This window comes from Hylobates moloch, unplaced genomic scaffold (assembly GCF_009828535.3).
Source record: "Hylobates moloch isolate HMO894 unplaced genomic scaffold, HMol_V3 SCAFFOLD_20, whole genome shotgun sequence".
NCBI classification, from domain to species: domain Eukaryota; kingdom Metazoa; phylum Chordata; class Mammalia; order Primates; family Hylobatidae; genus Hylobates; species Hylobates moloch.
In genome coordinates this window covers 33,972,855-33,988,968 of record NW_026652295.1, presented here as the reverse complement: position 1 = coordinate 33,988,968, position 16,114 = coordinate 33,972,855, and positions in this window count along the sequence as shown.

Below are 16,114 nucleotides of genomic sequence, written 5' to 3'. Positions count from 1 at the left end.
GTAGGTGGGCTCGGATCCCCTGCGGGCCAGTCCTAGGTGGGGCCCTGGCAGAGTGACATGTGGCTCCGAATGGCGGCGACCCCACTCCAGGAGGCTGGGGGTCTTTGGGTGCTGACAGCTGTGGTGGGGAAGAAGAGAATGAGGAGACAGAGACAGCCCTCTGGGGCTCAGAGCCAGCTCAGCCTAGAACTTGGAGCTGAGTTGGGAGAAGCAGCTCTGGGAAGATACATGATTTGTGAAGGGACGATCTCTCTAGTGTCCCACCCTAACACCACTCCCCACGGGGGAAGAAGAGGGACTTACCTGCACTGATCTCCAAGATGTCCAGGGAAGCAGAAGCCTTGCTGGAAGTACTTGCAGACCTGGGACACCTTTCCATCATGAGCAAAGCGATGCCTCGATCCCCAGCGATGGGCCCGGGAAACAAAGTTCCTAAGAGGTTGTCTAAGTCATGCCCAGCCCTGTTTTAGTTCCTGCCTTTGTGATCCTTACAGACAGAGGCTGTCTGATACGGTAAGAACAGCACGGGCTCTGGAATTCGTCTGGTGTTCAAATTCTGACTCCACTGGGAATACTAGGTGAGTAACTCTCCTTCTCTAAAGCTTGGTTTCCTCACTCTTAAAAGTGGGGTTAACAGGCTGGGCGCGGTGGCTCATGCCCATAATCGCAGCACTATGGCAGGCAGAGGCAGGCAGATCACCTGAGGTCAGGAGTTCGAGACCAGCCTGGCCAACATATTGAAACACCATCTCTACTAAAAATATAAAAATTAGCCAGGCATGATGGCAGGCACCTTGGGCTACTAAGGAGGCTGAGGCAGGAGAATTGCTTGAACCTGGGAGGTGGAGGTTGCAGTGAGCCGAGATCACACCACTGCACTCTAGCCCAGTCAACAAGGGCGAAACTCCATCTCAAAAAAAAAAAAAAAAAAAAAAAAAGGGTGGGGGGTGGGTGGTAACAATGCCTAGCCCTTGCTGAGTTGTTATAAAGGTTTTTAAGATTTTTCACAATCAGCCTGGCCTGGTGGCTCACGCCTGTAATCCCAGCATTTTGGGAGGCTGAGGCGGGCAGATCACCTGAGGTCGGGAGTTCGAGACCAGCCTGACCATATGGAGAAACTCCACCTCTACTAAAAATACAAAACTAGCGGGGTGTGGTGGCACATGCCTGTAATCCCAGCTACTTGGGAGGCTGAGGCAGGAGAATAGCTTGAACCCGGGAGGCAGAGATTGCGGTGAGCTGAGACTGTGCCATTGCACTCCAGCCTGGGCAATAAGAGCGAAACTGTGTCTCAAAAAAAAAAAAAAAAAAAAAAAAAGATTTTGCACAATGCATATAGCAGGTGCTCGGTGATCACAGTGATGACTATTACTCTCCCCAAAAGTAGAGTTGTGGATTCTAGAGTCAGAATTCTAGGTTCACATTCTATCACCAGGACTGGCTTCACCAGTGGGGACCTATACAATCACACAGGGGCCCTACATTTGCATTAATGCTCTGCTGTCCCGGTCTTGAAATTATTAATAGTTTTTGAGTCCCACATTTTCATTTTGCAATGGGTCCCACAAATTATATAGCCAGTTCTGCCTAGTACCACTACTTCTTGGTTATGTAAGCTTGGACAAGTCACCTAACTTTTCCATGCCTCAGTTTTCTCATTTGTAAAATGGGGATAATAGTAGGACCTACTTCATGGGGTGATGTCAAACTTAAACAAGACCCTGTCTGTAAAGTCCCTGGCCCATAGCAAGCCCTGGGGAAATGACAGCTGTTCCCATCACTACTCTTATCACTTCCCCTCTCCCTCCCCCTTTCCCTCCTCCTCTGGGGAATCAAGGTGGGAGGTAGAGAAGGGTGAGGGGAGGATGAGGTGGGCAAGCATTTAGTGAGAGTCTCCTCAGTGTCCAGGCCTAGGCCAGGGGTCTGGGACAGGTACAAGGTAGAAAGGAACTCAGCTGTTGTCATGCCCTACCTTGCCCTGAGGGGGAAGGAGCCCACACATGAGAAGACCAGGGCAGGGACAGGGACAGAGGCTGCATTCTAGTTCCATGAGAGCAGGCTGGCCCAGCCCAAGCCGAGGGTCTGCCAGAGTGTAGGTCACACCTCTTCCCCAGAGTGTCCAAGGGCAAGGTGCTAGCAGAGAAGCAGGCACAGAAAAGGAGAGGCAGCTGACAGGGCCCACTCTTGCTGGTGAAGATGCCAGATTGTCAGTCACATGGTCCTTCATTTATAACAGTGCGTAGAGCCCCTGCATGATAACTATGACTCCAGCTGAGAACCCAGAAACCAGGGCCAGGACTAGGGCAAGTGAGTGAGGCACTCGCCTTGGACACAAAATTCCAGGGGCTGCCAAAAGAATTAAGTAACCAAGAGAAATAATATTTTATTTCTCTCACTCCAGGTTGCGGCAAGCCGAGCTTATGCCATTGCACTCCAGCCTCGGCAACAAGAGCAAAATTCTATCTCAAAAGAAAAAAATAAATTTTTTTTTTTTTTAAAAGATCAAAATCAGCAGGGCGTGGTGGCTCATGCCTGTAATCCCAGCACTTTGGGAGGCCGAGGTGGGCGGATCACCTGAGGTCAGGAGTTTGAGACCAGCCTGACCAACATGGAGAAACCCCGTCTCTACTAGAAATACAAAAAAAATTAGCCAGGCGTGATGGCGCATGCCTGTAATCCCAGCTACTTGGGAGGCTGAGGTGGGAGAATTGCTTGAACCTGGGAGGCGGAGTTTGTGGTGAGCCAAGATCACGCCATTGCACTCCAGCCTGGGCAACAAGAGCAAAACTCCGTCTCAAAAAAAAAAAAAAAAAAAAAAAAAAGATCAAAACTAATGCAAAAATATCCATTAACAAAATATCAAACTTTCAGGCCAGGCACAGTGGCTCACACCTGTAATCCCAGCCCTTTGGGATCGCTTAAGCTCAGGAGTTCAAGACTAGCCTGGCCAACATGGCAAGACTCTGTCTATACTAAAAATACAAAATATTAGCCAGGCGTGGTGGTGTGCGCTTGTGGTCTTAGCTACTAGGAAGCTGAGGCGGGAGGATCACTTGAGCTCAAAAGGTTAAGGCTGCAGTGAGCTAAGATGGCACCACTGTACTCCAGCCGGGGTGACAGAACAAGACCCTGTCTCAAAAAAAAAAAAAACAAACAAACAAACTCTTGAATAAAGACAAGATCCAACCCTGTGCAACTCATCTCATTTCCCTTCCCCAGTCCAGGCCCTAAAACACAGGCATAAATAACCAAGACTAATGCAGATCATAGCAGGACTCTGACAGAAACAAACGGTCAACAGTGATGGAATGGACAGCAGGGTGGGAGGTCAGGAAAGGCCTTTGAGGAGGTGCTAGTAATAATCATCACTAGTGGGCTGGGCGCAGTGGCTCACACCTGTAATCCCAGCACTTTGGGAGGCCAAGGCGGGTGGATTACGAGGTCAGGAGTTCGAGACCAGCCTGGCCAACATGGTGAAACCCCGTCTCTACTAAAAATACAAAAATCAGCTGGGCATGGTGGCACGCGCCTGTAATCCCAGCTACTCAGGAGGCTGAGGTAGGAGAATTGCTTGAACCCAGGAGGCAGAGGTTGCAGTGAGCTGAGATTGTGCCACTTCACTCCAGCCTGGGCGACAGAAGGAAACTCTATCTCAAAAAAAAAAAAAAAATAGAACTTTTGCAACAATTTATGTTTATGATGAAAACCATCAGATAACTTAGAGTATCGAGAGGAGACATAACTTTCCAAATTTCTCTTAGGAGGTTTACAAGTAAAAATGTTGGAATATGCCTGGGCTGGTGAGTGGGGGGAAGCAGACAGTAAGAGGCTGGGTTGAAGTAGGGATTAGATTAGTGGGCAGCAGCCAAAGTTAGGGAGGGCTTGAGGGGTGGGGGTTCAGGGGTGGGTGGAGGTGAAACAGTCACCATGGAAGGGGTGAGCCCTGAGAGGAGGAGCCTCTAATCTCACAGGGGTGAAGCCAGTAACCCTCAGAGCAAGGGACTTGCAGGCCTCATGTCCCCTATCCACCAATGGAGGATGTGCTGGAAAAGCTTTGCCTTTTCCTAAGGGCCACTAATGAAGCTGACCTCGAGGACTGTCAGAGGCCACCACCCTAGCTCCTTCATTAGCCCCAGAAGTCCAGTGACAGAGCTCTCCCAGCACATCCAGAGGGACTCTCTGCCCATTATGAGCCACAGAAACAGAGGCTAGGGGCCTTATGATTAAATCAATCTGCAAAACTCTTCAGACCGGGCATGGTGGCTCATGCCTGTAATGCCAGCACTTTGGGAGGCTGAGGTGGGTGGATTGCCTGAGGTCAGGAGTTCGAGACCAGCCTGGCCAACATAGTGAAACCCCCGTCTCTACTAAAAATATAAAATTAGCCGGGCATGGTGGCACATGCCTGTAATCCCAGCTACTCGGGAGGCTGAGGGAGGAGAATCGCTTGAACTCAAAAGGCAGAAGGTGCAGTGAGCCGAGATCATGCCATTGCACTCCAGCCTGAGCAATAAGAGCAAAGCTCCATCTCAAAAAAAAAAAAAAAAAAAAGAAAAGGAAAAGAAAAACTCTTCCTTCTCTCTTAATTATATATATATATATATATATATTTAGGAAGTAAAGTACACTTGGAAAAGGGCCAAGCAGGTGGCTTGAGAGATCCAAGGCCAAAGGCAAGCACCTTCTATAATTCAGGTACTGTTCTTTTGTTTTGTTTTTGAGAGAGGGTGCAATCTTGGCTTACTGCAGCCTCGACCTCTTGGACTGAAGCAGTCCTCCCACCTCAGTCTCCCAAGTAGCTGGGACTACAGGCCTACACTACCACACCTAATTTTTTTTATTTTTATGTTTTGCAGGCCTAGGGTCTCACTATGTTGCCCAGGCTGGTCTTGAACTCCTGAGCTCAAGTGATCCTCCTGCCTCAGCCTTCCAAAGTGCCGAGATTACAGGAATGAGTCACATGCGCGGCCCGCTTCTGTATTTTCTTAGGGGCATATTATATAGTGTTTATTGTAGGTAAACACACTAAAGGCTCTGATATGTCCTGCAAGGGAATTGATTTGATTTAACCCAGCATTGCTTAAACTTGTCCTTTCTGTTACTCGATTAGGCCCTTCAGCCAAACACCTCTTAGCATACCAGTAAAACATATTTTGTTTGGGGGAATGTCAAATTATTTCATTTGATCCTCAGCACGAGCCTTAAAAGTCAGGAGTCATTCTTCCAGTTTTCAAACCCCCTTAGACAGGTAAGTAACTGGCCTGAGACTCCAAACAAGAGCGAAGATTACATAACCCAGGTGTCCTTACTCAGCCCAATAATTCTCTCGTTAACCAAGATTGACTTGTCAGGGGTGAGGGCTGCTGGATTTGGGGAATTTCTCAGGCCAAGTTCTCAGGCCAAGGGGTAGGGATAGAGCAGCCAGAGGTGACAGGTCATGCAGTCCTGGGGAGGCAGCCAAAGGGGCTCTGTGGCTGGGGAGCCAAAGAAGGGGTGGAGTCGTGGGGCCCTGAACAATGAGCCTGAGGAGTGAGGACTGGACTCCATGGGTGAAGGGAGGCAGTGGGAAAAGGAGGAACTGACAAGGGGATGATTGGCAGCAGGAGGGGCCAGGTGGGGCTGCCAAATAAGCCCTCAACCAGGATTTTTACAACCTAAGAGCCCAAATTTAGTGTAGGTGCCACCCTCCTGTCCTCGCTCAGGAAGGAACAATTGAAAATCTCCTTTAGGGGCTGGGCATGGTGGCTCACACCTGTAATCCCAGCTGTTTGGGAGGCCAAGTCCGGTGGATCACCTGAGGTCAGGAGTTCGAGACCAGTCTGGCCAACATGGTGAAACCCTGTCTCCACTAAAAATACAAAAATTAGCCGGTGTGGTAGCAAACACCTGTAGTCCCAGCCGCTCAGGAGGCTGAGGCTGAAGAATCACTTGAACCTGGGAGGCGAAAGCTGCAGTGAGCCGAGATCGCACCACTGCTTGAGCAACAGGGCAAGGCTCTGTCTCAAAAAATAAAACAATCCTTTAGTAAACATCCTCCCCCACCCGCCAACCTCCCCATCTACTACATGGCTGCCTTTCCTTCTAGCCTGGGAAAACCAGGACACACCGAGACCCCAAGCCCCACAAGTATCCCTCCTTTACCCAAAGTCAGTTTTCTTTGGAGAACTGATCTCTTACAGCTGTTTGCAAAATGAATTTGTGCTCAGGAATGAATGTCTGATGGAAGGCCCGATGAGCTAGCATGCCCTTTTACAAAGCTGGTATCCCCAAAGGCATAACTCTCTAATGGTGCAATGTTCAACCTGGCATGTTTCGTCCAAACATTTATGAGTACGTGGAACCATGCTAAGTGCTGGGGCTACAGAGGTGACCAGAAGACCAGATCCCAGCCGCATGGAGCTGTGTGGTGTTTCTGGGCAAGAGAAAGCTTTGTTGGGTAGAAAAAGAAAAGAAAGTGGGGAATCCCTGCTCTACATGATCAGACCCTGAGCCAGGCCTGAATCAGCTGGGCAGCCTCAGTCTGTCTTTCCCCCTCTCTGGTTTCAGTCTCCTCCTGTAGACTATAAGAGGGTGAGACATGACCTCTAGACCCTTCCAACTTTGGGCAGGAGGCAAGGAAGCCGCTTCTTATCAGATGCATCCCAAATTCTTAGAGGCTGGGCTTCCAGAGGCCAGGCCAAACTCCAAAGAATTTTTTCCCACCTCCCCTGTGGTTCCCTGAGGTCCAGCCCCCTACCTGCATGACCTCTGGGAGTGGCGGCTGAGCTCCCCACCATGGCCACTGCCATCTGGCCCTGCAGGGTCCATCCTAGCGGCAGCCCTTAGTAACAATCTGATGGGGCCGCCCTAGTGCTCCTTTATCCCACCCTCTGGGGGCAGGGCCAAAGGGAGGAGGTGATTTGCAGCCAGGCCCGCCCCTTCCCATGGCCCCAGGCCTGCTGGTGGGAGGCATGGAGGGCCCAGACATGATGGTTGGGGAGCTGGGGGCTCAGGGTGTCCAATCCAGGCTCCAGGGCTGTGGGTGGGGTATAAAGCCCCTCAAGGATGTTGAGGTAATTATTGGAGGAAATTGGGGGATGGTTTAAGGACTTCCAACAGTCTGGGAAGGCAGGGTGACTTGGGAGGGGGCCATGACGACCTGGGACCCAGGACTAAGGACCTGGGAGGCTGGGAGTCCTGGGGCTTGGGAAGTAACGTGTCATCTGAAGGTATTTGTGACTGAGGAAGCCACTTGGGAGCCTCCCCACGCCTCCAGAGCTACATGAGCCCCACCTGTGGAGCTAAGGTCAGGTGGAGAGATCAGAGAGCAGGCTGGGAGATGGTGTGAGCTGGGTGGGGGCACAGAGAGGCTGATCCAAACTGGCCCTGTACTGGACAGATTCAGGAGGCTCTAGGGTCCTGACTCCAGGCCTGAGATCTTTCCACAAAAAGTCCCTGTTGCCTGTCCTGTGTTTGCCAACGAAACCAGCTTGCTAACCTGGTCACAAAAAATTAGAATAGTGTTGATGTCCCAGCAAAGGCCACTATAAGAGGTAGCCAGGAGGGGGCTTCCTGAAGCTGTGTGTGGTGAGGACACTCCACATTGGATGGGAGGAAGGCAGCCCATCAGAGCCTACTTTTTGGGTATATTGAGAATAGATGGTTCACCTGGCTTGGGGCTAACCCTGAGTGATCCAGAGCCTATGTCCTTGCCCCCCAGGAGGCCTATGGAAATGTCTGTCTGGGAGGGACTGACCCTAAGTGCATCTTCCCGAGTTCTCAATCAAGTTCCTCAAATAGATGCTGTGTGCCTCTTCCCTGCAACCGTCTGGGGACTGACTGATGCCAGGGCTCACTGGCACTCCTGGAAATCCACCGGCCCCAAGAACCAGGCTATCCCTGCCCCCATGGCGAGCCTGAGCTGGGTGACGGACTGATTCCCTCTCTCAGTGAGTCTGTCCCCCGCACCTGGTCCTGACAGCAGCATGGCCATGGGATTTGGGCCCTGATGGAGTGTTGGTCGGGGGCTTTCTCCCCTTCTCCTTGGGATGGGGGTGCTGAGCAGCCCAATGGGGCACAGGAAAATTGTTTCTGGCCGAGGAGGCTCCAGGCTTGGCAGTTGGGCTGCCAGGAGGTTCTGTGAGCTGGCACTACACTTCATAACTCCCTTTTCCAGGTAAACAATCTGTTGTCTTAAGTTGTTTGCAGCAAAGATCATCCGATATATTTGTTGTGAAGATGAAATGAGGCCATAGATGAAGATGGCTTGGCACTGGGCCTGACACACAGCTCAGCGAGGGTTTATAGCAGGGAAAGAGCAACGGGCGGGGAGCCAGGAGACCTGATGTGACCTTGGACAAGGTGCCTCCCAGGCCTTGGCCTCAGTGTCTGCTACATAATGTGCCTGAGGAGATGGGGACCTTAGAGAAGGGGGACCATGACCTCTAAGAGCGCTTCCAGCTCTGTTTCTAAGACTCCCTGAATTCCCATCTTACGCCTCCAAAGCCCATTCTCTCTCTGCCAGACTGCACTGCCCTGTGTGGGAGACAAGATGCGAAAGTTAAAAAAAAAAAAAAAACAAATAAGAGAAATTAACTTAAAAGTTTTTGGGTTTTTTTGTTTGTTTGTTTTTTTCTTTTTTGAGACGGAATCTTGCTCTGTCGCCCAGGATGGAGCACAGTGGTGCAATCTCGGCTCACTGCAAGCTCCGCCTCCCGGGTTCACGCCATTCTCCTGCCTCAGCCTCGCGAGTAGCTGGGACTACAGGCGCCCGCCACCACGCCCGGCTAATTTTTTGTATTTTTGGTAGAGACGGGGTTTCACCGTGGTCTCGATCTCCTGACCTCGTGATCCGCCCGCCTCGGCCTCCCAAAGTGCTGGGATTACAAGCGTGAGCCACTGTGCCCGGCCTAACTTAAAAGTTACAGGAGAGATTTTAAAATTGAATTTTACAACTTGCTATGCCTATCAGTAGGTTGAAACACTAGGTTGGGAAACCAATAGTCCTGGAAATTTTTGTTATATATTTCACTTTTGCTGGATCAAATTTTTTTTTTAATTTTTTTTTTTTTTTTTTTTTGAGACGGAGTCTTGCTCTGTCACCCAGGCTGGAGTGCAGTGGCGCAATCTCGGCTCACTGCAAGCTCCGCCTCCCGGGTTCACGCCATTCTCCTGCCTCAGCCTCTCCGAGTAGCTGGGACTACAGGCGCCCGCCACCACGCCCGGCTAATTTTTTTTTGTATTTTTAGTAGAGACGGGGTTTCACTGTGGTCTCGATCTCCTGACCTCGTGATCCGCCCGCCTCGGCCTCCCAAAGTGCTGGGATTACAAGCGTGAGCCACCGCGCCCGGCCTTTTTTTAAAATTTTTATAGGTATTACCAATATGACCTTCATTGGAGGCTGCACCAGTTTACAATCCTACCAACAGTATGAACTGCCGGTTTCTGCACACCCTTGCCAACACAATGTTATCAAACTTTTTAGTATTCAATTTAGTAAGTAAAACAACAGTATTGAGATACTGGGTGCCACAGCTCACACCTGTAATCCCAGGCCTTTGAGAGGGCAAGATGGGAGGATCGTTTGAGCCCAGGAGTTTGAGACCAGTCTGGGCAACATAGTAAGACCCTGTCTCTATAAAAAATCAAGACTTAGTGAAGTGTGGTGGTGCACGCCTGTAGTCCCAGCTACTCAGGTGGCTGAGGCAGCAGGATCGCTTGAGCCTGAGAGGTCCGGTCTGCAGTGAGCTGTGATCACGCCATTGCACTCAGCCTGGGTGACAGAGTAAAACCCTGTCTCAAACCAAAACAAAAACAAAGCAGTATCTCATTGTAGTTTTAATTTACATTTCTCTTATGAGGGAGGTTAAGCATCTTTTTTTTTTTTTTTTTTTTTTTTTGAGACAGAGTCTCGCCCTTGTTACCCAGCCTGGAGCACAATGGCATGATCTTGGCTCACTGCAACCTCCGTCTCCCAGGTTCAAGCGATTCTCCTGCCTCGGCCTCCCGAGTAGCTGGGATTACAGGTGCCCAACACCACGCCCAGCTAATTTTGTGTTTTTGGTAGAGATGGGGTTTCTCCATGTTGGCCAGGCTGTCCTGACCTCAGGTGATCCGCCCACCTTGGCCTCCCAAAGTGTTGGGATTACAGGCGTGAGCCACCGCACCCGGCCATCTTTTCATATTAAGAGGCATTTCCTTTTATGTTCATATCCTTTGCTCATTTTTCAATTGGATTGACCTTTTACTCGTTGATTTATAACTGTTCTTTTTTTTTTTTTTTTTTTAAGATGGAGTCTTGATCTTGTCACCCAGGCTGCAGTGCAATGGCGCGATTTCGCCTCACCGCAACCTCTGCCTCCTGGGTTCAAGTGATTCTCCTGCCTCAGCCTCCTGAGTAGCTGGGATTACAGGCGCCTGCCACCATCCCCAGCTAATTTTTGTATTTTTAGTAGAGACGGGGTTTCACCATGTTGTCCAGGCTGGTCTCGAACTGTTGACCTCAGGTGGTCCACCCGCCTCAGCCTCCCAAAGTGCTGGGATTACAGGCATGAGCCACCACACCCGGCCTATAACTGTTCTTTATATAATAAAGAAATTAGCCCAAAGGTTTTGCCATTGTTACATGGTTGGTTTAAAATTGTTTCCTTATGGTGTTTTTTTTTTCAGGTAGAAAATTTTTAAATGTATGTAGCAAAAGTTTTTAATACTTTATATTTTGGGGGAACAGTGTCTCCCTCTATGCCCAGGCTGGAACGCAGTGGTGCCATCTTAGCTCACTGCAGCTTCAAACTTCTGGGCTCAAGTGATCCTCCTGCCTCAGCCTCCTGAGTAACTGGGACTACAGGCATGTACCATCACACCCAGCTAATTTTTAAAAACTTTTTGGCCGGGCACGGTAGCTCACGCCTGTAATCCCAGCACTTCGGGAGGCTGAGGTGGGTGGATCACCTGAGGTCAGGAATTTTGAGACCAGCCTGGCTGACATAGTGAAACCTGTTTCTACTAAAAATACAAAAAATTAGCCAAGCGTGGTAGCACACGCCTGTAATCTCAGCTACTTGGGAGGCTGAGGCAGGAGAATTGCTTGAACCTGGGAGACGGAGGTTGCAGTGAGCCGAGATCATGCCGTTGCACTCCAGCTTGGGAAACAAGAGTGAAACTCCGTCTCAAAAACAAAACAAAAGAAAACTTTTTGGAGAGATGGGGTCTCACTATTTTGCCCAGGCTGGTCTTGAACTCCTGGCCCCAAGTGATCCTCCTGCCTTGGCCTCCCAAAGTGCTGAGATTACAGGCATGAGCCACTGCACCAGCCTGATGAACATTTTTATTGTTTCCAAATGTTTGCTATTGCTCCTGTAAACGTTTATATAAGTCTTGGTGTAATTTGATGGGTTTCTCTCTAGGGTACTGTCTCAGGATGGCTTCTCTAGGAAATAGATTTGGAAGTTTACTTGCACAACACTTTCTGGGGAATGCCCTTTAGAACAACACCTGTAAGGAACTGAAGGAAGCAAGTTTGGTTAGAGGATTCTCCCTAACCGGTTAAGTTAACCATTGAAGTTAAGCTGCAGTGTAATTGTAAGAGAAGCCTCAGCTCTGGAGCTGGGCCAGTCTTTGCAGTTGTCCCAAAACGGGCAAGAAGGCTTGGCCTTTGTACTCCCATGTTGGACACAGGCTGCCCTGAGCAGGGTGCGTGCATATCCTTGGGCGAGGCAGCTTCCTTTGGTAAGGGCAATTCACCGAGAGGAACTCAGCTTTGAATTCAGCAGCCGATACCCCCAGCAGCTGGGTACTGAGGGGTGGGATCTGGGTGGTGCCCCGTAGCATCCACAGGCACATTTTAATAGGAAAATGCAGGGTAACTGAGTGTGTGCACCTTCAACTTGACTAGATTTTGCCAAATTGTTTTTCAAATTGATTGTACAGCACCAACTTCTCCCTTCTGCAGTGTATGGGAATTTTTATTGATATTCTTTCCATATTTTCTATATCTTGATTTCCCTGTGCTATTTTCTGGAAATTTTCTTTCTTTTTTTTTTTTTTTAAGACAGAGTCTTGCTCGGTTGCCAGGCAGGAGTACAGTGGTGCAACCTTGGCTCACTGCAACCTCCGCCTCCCGGGTTCAAGCAATTGCCCTGCCTCAGCCTCCCAAGGCGCTGGGACTACAGGCGTGCACCACCACGCCTGGCTAATTTTTTGTATTTTAGTAGAAACAGGGTTTCACCATGTTGGCCAGGATGGTCTCGAACTCCTGACCTCATGAACCGCCCACCTCGGCCTCTCAAAGTGCTGGGATTACAGACGTGAGCCACCATGCCCGGCCGAAAATTTCTACAGATCCTTCTTGAGGTGCAAAAAATGATCTCTAGCTGTGTCTAATTTTTAACTCATTCAGTTTTTTTTTTTTTCTTAGAAGTTCCAGGCATTTCTTAAATTTTTTTTTTTTTTCTTAAAAAAGCAAATTGGCCGGGCGCAATGGCTCACGCCTGTAACCCTAACACTTTGGGAGGCTGAGGCGGGCAGATCACCTGAGGTCAGGAGTTCGAGACCAGCCTGACCAACATGGTGAAACCCCATCTATACTAAAAATACAAAAATTAGGCGGGCGTGATGGCGGGTGCCTGTAATCCCAGGTACTTGAGAGGCTGAGGCAGGAGAATCACTTGAACCTGGGAGGCAGAGTTTGTAGTGAGCCGAGATCAGGCCATTGCACTCCAGCCTGGGCTACAGAGCAAGACTACATCTCAAAACAAAAAAAACAAAAAAAGCAAATTATTCCTTTCTTATGTTTTGATTTTTTTTTTGAGTCAAAGTCTCTCTCTGTCGCCCACGCTGGAGTGCAGTGGCTCGATCACGGCTCACCGCAACCTCCGTCTCCCAGGTTCAAGAGATTCTCCTGTGTCAGCCTCTGGAGCAGCTGGGACCACAGGCATGTGCCACTGTGTCTGGCTAATTCTTTGTGTTTTTAGTAGAGACAGGGTTTCACCATGTTGGCCAGGCTGGCCTCGAACTTCTGACCTCAGGTGACCCAACTGCCTCAGCATCCCAAAGTGCTGGGATTACAGGTGTGAGCCACCGCGCCCAACCTTGATTTCTTTTTTTTTTTTTTAAAGTATTTTTTATTTTATTTTTATTTTTTGAGACGGAGTCTCGCTCTGTCGCCCAGGCTGGAGTGCAGTGGTGTGATATCGGCTCACTGCAAGCTCCGCCTCCTGGGTTCATGCCATTCTCCTGCCTCAGCCTCCCGAGTAGCTGGGATTACAGGCGCCCACAACCATGCCTGGCTAATTTTTTGTATTTTTAGTAGAGATGGGGTTTCACCGTTTTAGCCAGGATGGTCTCGATCTCCTGACCTCATGATCCACCCACCTTGGCCTCCCAAAGTGCTGGGATTACAGGCGTGAGCCACCATGCCCAGCCTATTTTTTTGAGACAGGGTCTCACTGTCACCCAGGCTGGAGTGCAGTGGCGCAATCATAGCTCACTGCAACCTTGAACGCCTGGGCTCAAGTGATCCTCCTGCCTCAGCCTCCCGAGTAAAACATTTATTTCCTGTATAATAGTCAATAGTTATATTTTTTGAGGTGCCAGGGCTCTAATTTCACTGGTTGTTATGTCTATTTATTTTCATGCAGGCTGGTTTTTTTTTTATCCACGATTTTGTGGGAATTCTCTACTGCCTGTATCCGTCCTCCAGAAAGGTTTTGCATCTGCTTTTGTCAGCCTTCCCAGGAATACTACCAGCTCAAGACCTTGTTTCTTTCTTTCTTTCCAATAATTTTTTTTTTTCTTTGGAGACAGAGTCTCTCTCTGTCACCCAGGCTGGAGTGCAGTGGTGTGAGCTCAGCTCACTGCAACCTCGAATTCCTGGGTTCAAGTGATTCTCCAGTCTCAGCCTCCTGAGTAGCTGGGATTACACAGGTGTGTGCCACCATGCCCAAGTTTTTTGTATTTTTAGTAGAGACCGGGTTTTGCCATGTTGGCCAGGCTAGTCTCTAACTCCTGACCTCAGGTGATCCGCCCACCTTGGCCTCTCAAAGTGCTGGGATTACAGGCGTGAGCCACTGTGCCTGGCCATCTCTCTAATAAACTTCTAATTTCAGAATACTTTTAGGTTTATAGAATTATTGCCAAGAGAATCTTCTAAGTCTTCTACATTTGCTTTCTTCTTTTTTTAGTTTAAATGTTTGATTCATTTGTCCTGAGCATTATTAAAAAGAGACCAGGTGACCAACTGTTTTCCCCAAAGTTTTGATCCTGGGTGAAAAGCAGAGATCCTAAGGCTGTGGATGGAATACTGGCCATGCCTCTTCCTAGCTGCGACCACAGGCACACCCCTTAATCTCTCATTGTGCTTCCTCCTCTGTAAAATGACAGGTGATGTTTACCTTATAAGATTAGAGGTGATGTATGTATAATGCATGAGTAGCTGCTTAATAAGGAATAGCAATTAGGGATAGTAACAACAGGCGCCAGAGTAATATGATGCTCTTTGCAGCACCAGAAGCCAGGTAAAGTGGTTGAGACAGCTTTGACTCTGAACTGAGTGAGAACTGGTTATTTAGTATACTGGGTTCTTAACTCTTCAGTGCTGGGAAGAGGACTGGCCTTTAACAACTGAGACACACACAGTCTTTGACTATTTTTTCCCCATTTGATAGTGTGGGAAAGAATAGGGAGGTGAGTAAAATAAACCAAGTGTAGAAAGTAAAAAAGGTTCCTCTTCAGTTTCCCTTCTTGTTAAAAAGTAAATCAGAAGTGTTAGAAATAATAGTTTCTTTTAAAGACTAACTTCCTTTGAGCCACCTTGTTTTGTGCTTGTAACTCTTTGTTAAGCCCTAGCCTGTGTAGCCGTTAGATATAAGGAAATTAGTACATTCTGTGTCCTTGTACTTTAACCAAGATATTTGGTTATTACTTTTCTAAGTCCTTTTGCAAGCAACTTCATCTTTTCCTTTGTTCTCCCTTGCCTTCACCTATTTAGGAAGGTTTTAAGTTATTAGCCAGTCAGGTTTAGCTTAGATTGTGTGGTCTGGCTCCAGCTAATGGAGACAGGACACAGTAGCAGGGACAAGCTGTGTAAGGGATAAAAATTGCTTCCCTCCTTTGTTCGTGTGTGCTCTCGCCATTGTTCCATCTATGAGGAACACCCTTTCTGCAGAAAGTAAAATTGCCTTGCTGAGAAAACTTTTTGTCTAAATGCTAATTTTTCCTTATAGTTCCAAGGAACAAGCATTCTGTTTCTGAATAAACATTTTACTTATAAGACCAAGTAAACCAGAGGATTCCATTATAAAAAAAGGCTACCAATTTCAGAGATGCCCTGGTTCCAAGCACCCCTTTTTTTCTTCCTTCTCCTCTTTTCCTCCTGTTCCCCTGGGGCTATCACTCTCTGGACTGAGATGAACCAAATGGGACCTGACAATTCAGATTGCTCTGCCAAGATGACCAGAAAGGAAAGAAAACAGGGAGGCAAGTGCTGTAGTGACCATCCCTTAGCTGTGGGCCTCTGGGATCCCTCACGCTGGGGCTGGTGCCTGTACGCTGTGCTAGTTGTTTGCCTGAAGACTCTTGGTTCAGTTCCCACCCTTCCACATGCTCCTCTATGCTGCAAGGGCTGGAAGTCTACAAACTCCATTTCCCAGACTACCATGCATTTTTTTCCCCCAATGGGAGGTAAAAGCAACAGACTGGAAGATAGGCAGAAAGAAGAATCCTTTGCTTCCCCAACCCCAAACTCTGATAGCACTTCTGGCAGAAGCAGCTGAGACCAGCCTATGAGTTATGGGGCTACAGCACTCAAGCAGTGAGGTTCCAAGGGCAGCAGTGGTGGTGGCCTCGGGCACTCTGGTGGCCCCATATGTACCACCTGCATGAACTCAAGGCACCAGCAGTCTGGTTCTACAGTCAAATCAACTGGTGACTTCAGGCTCCTGGGTCGCTGTAGTGTCAGTGTGTGTTGTAGCAACAGTGGCCCCTGAATGATACCATTTTCCCATTCAGCCCTGGAGGTGAGAATGGCTTCCTGCAGTTACTCATCTCTGGATGATCTCTATTTCCCCCTATTGATCTTTCAGTACTTCCAATACTTTTGTAACAACTCCCTGCAGTACATTCCCCATTTGGAAATATT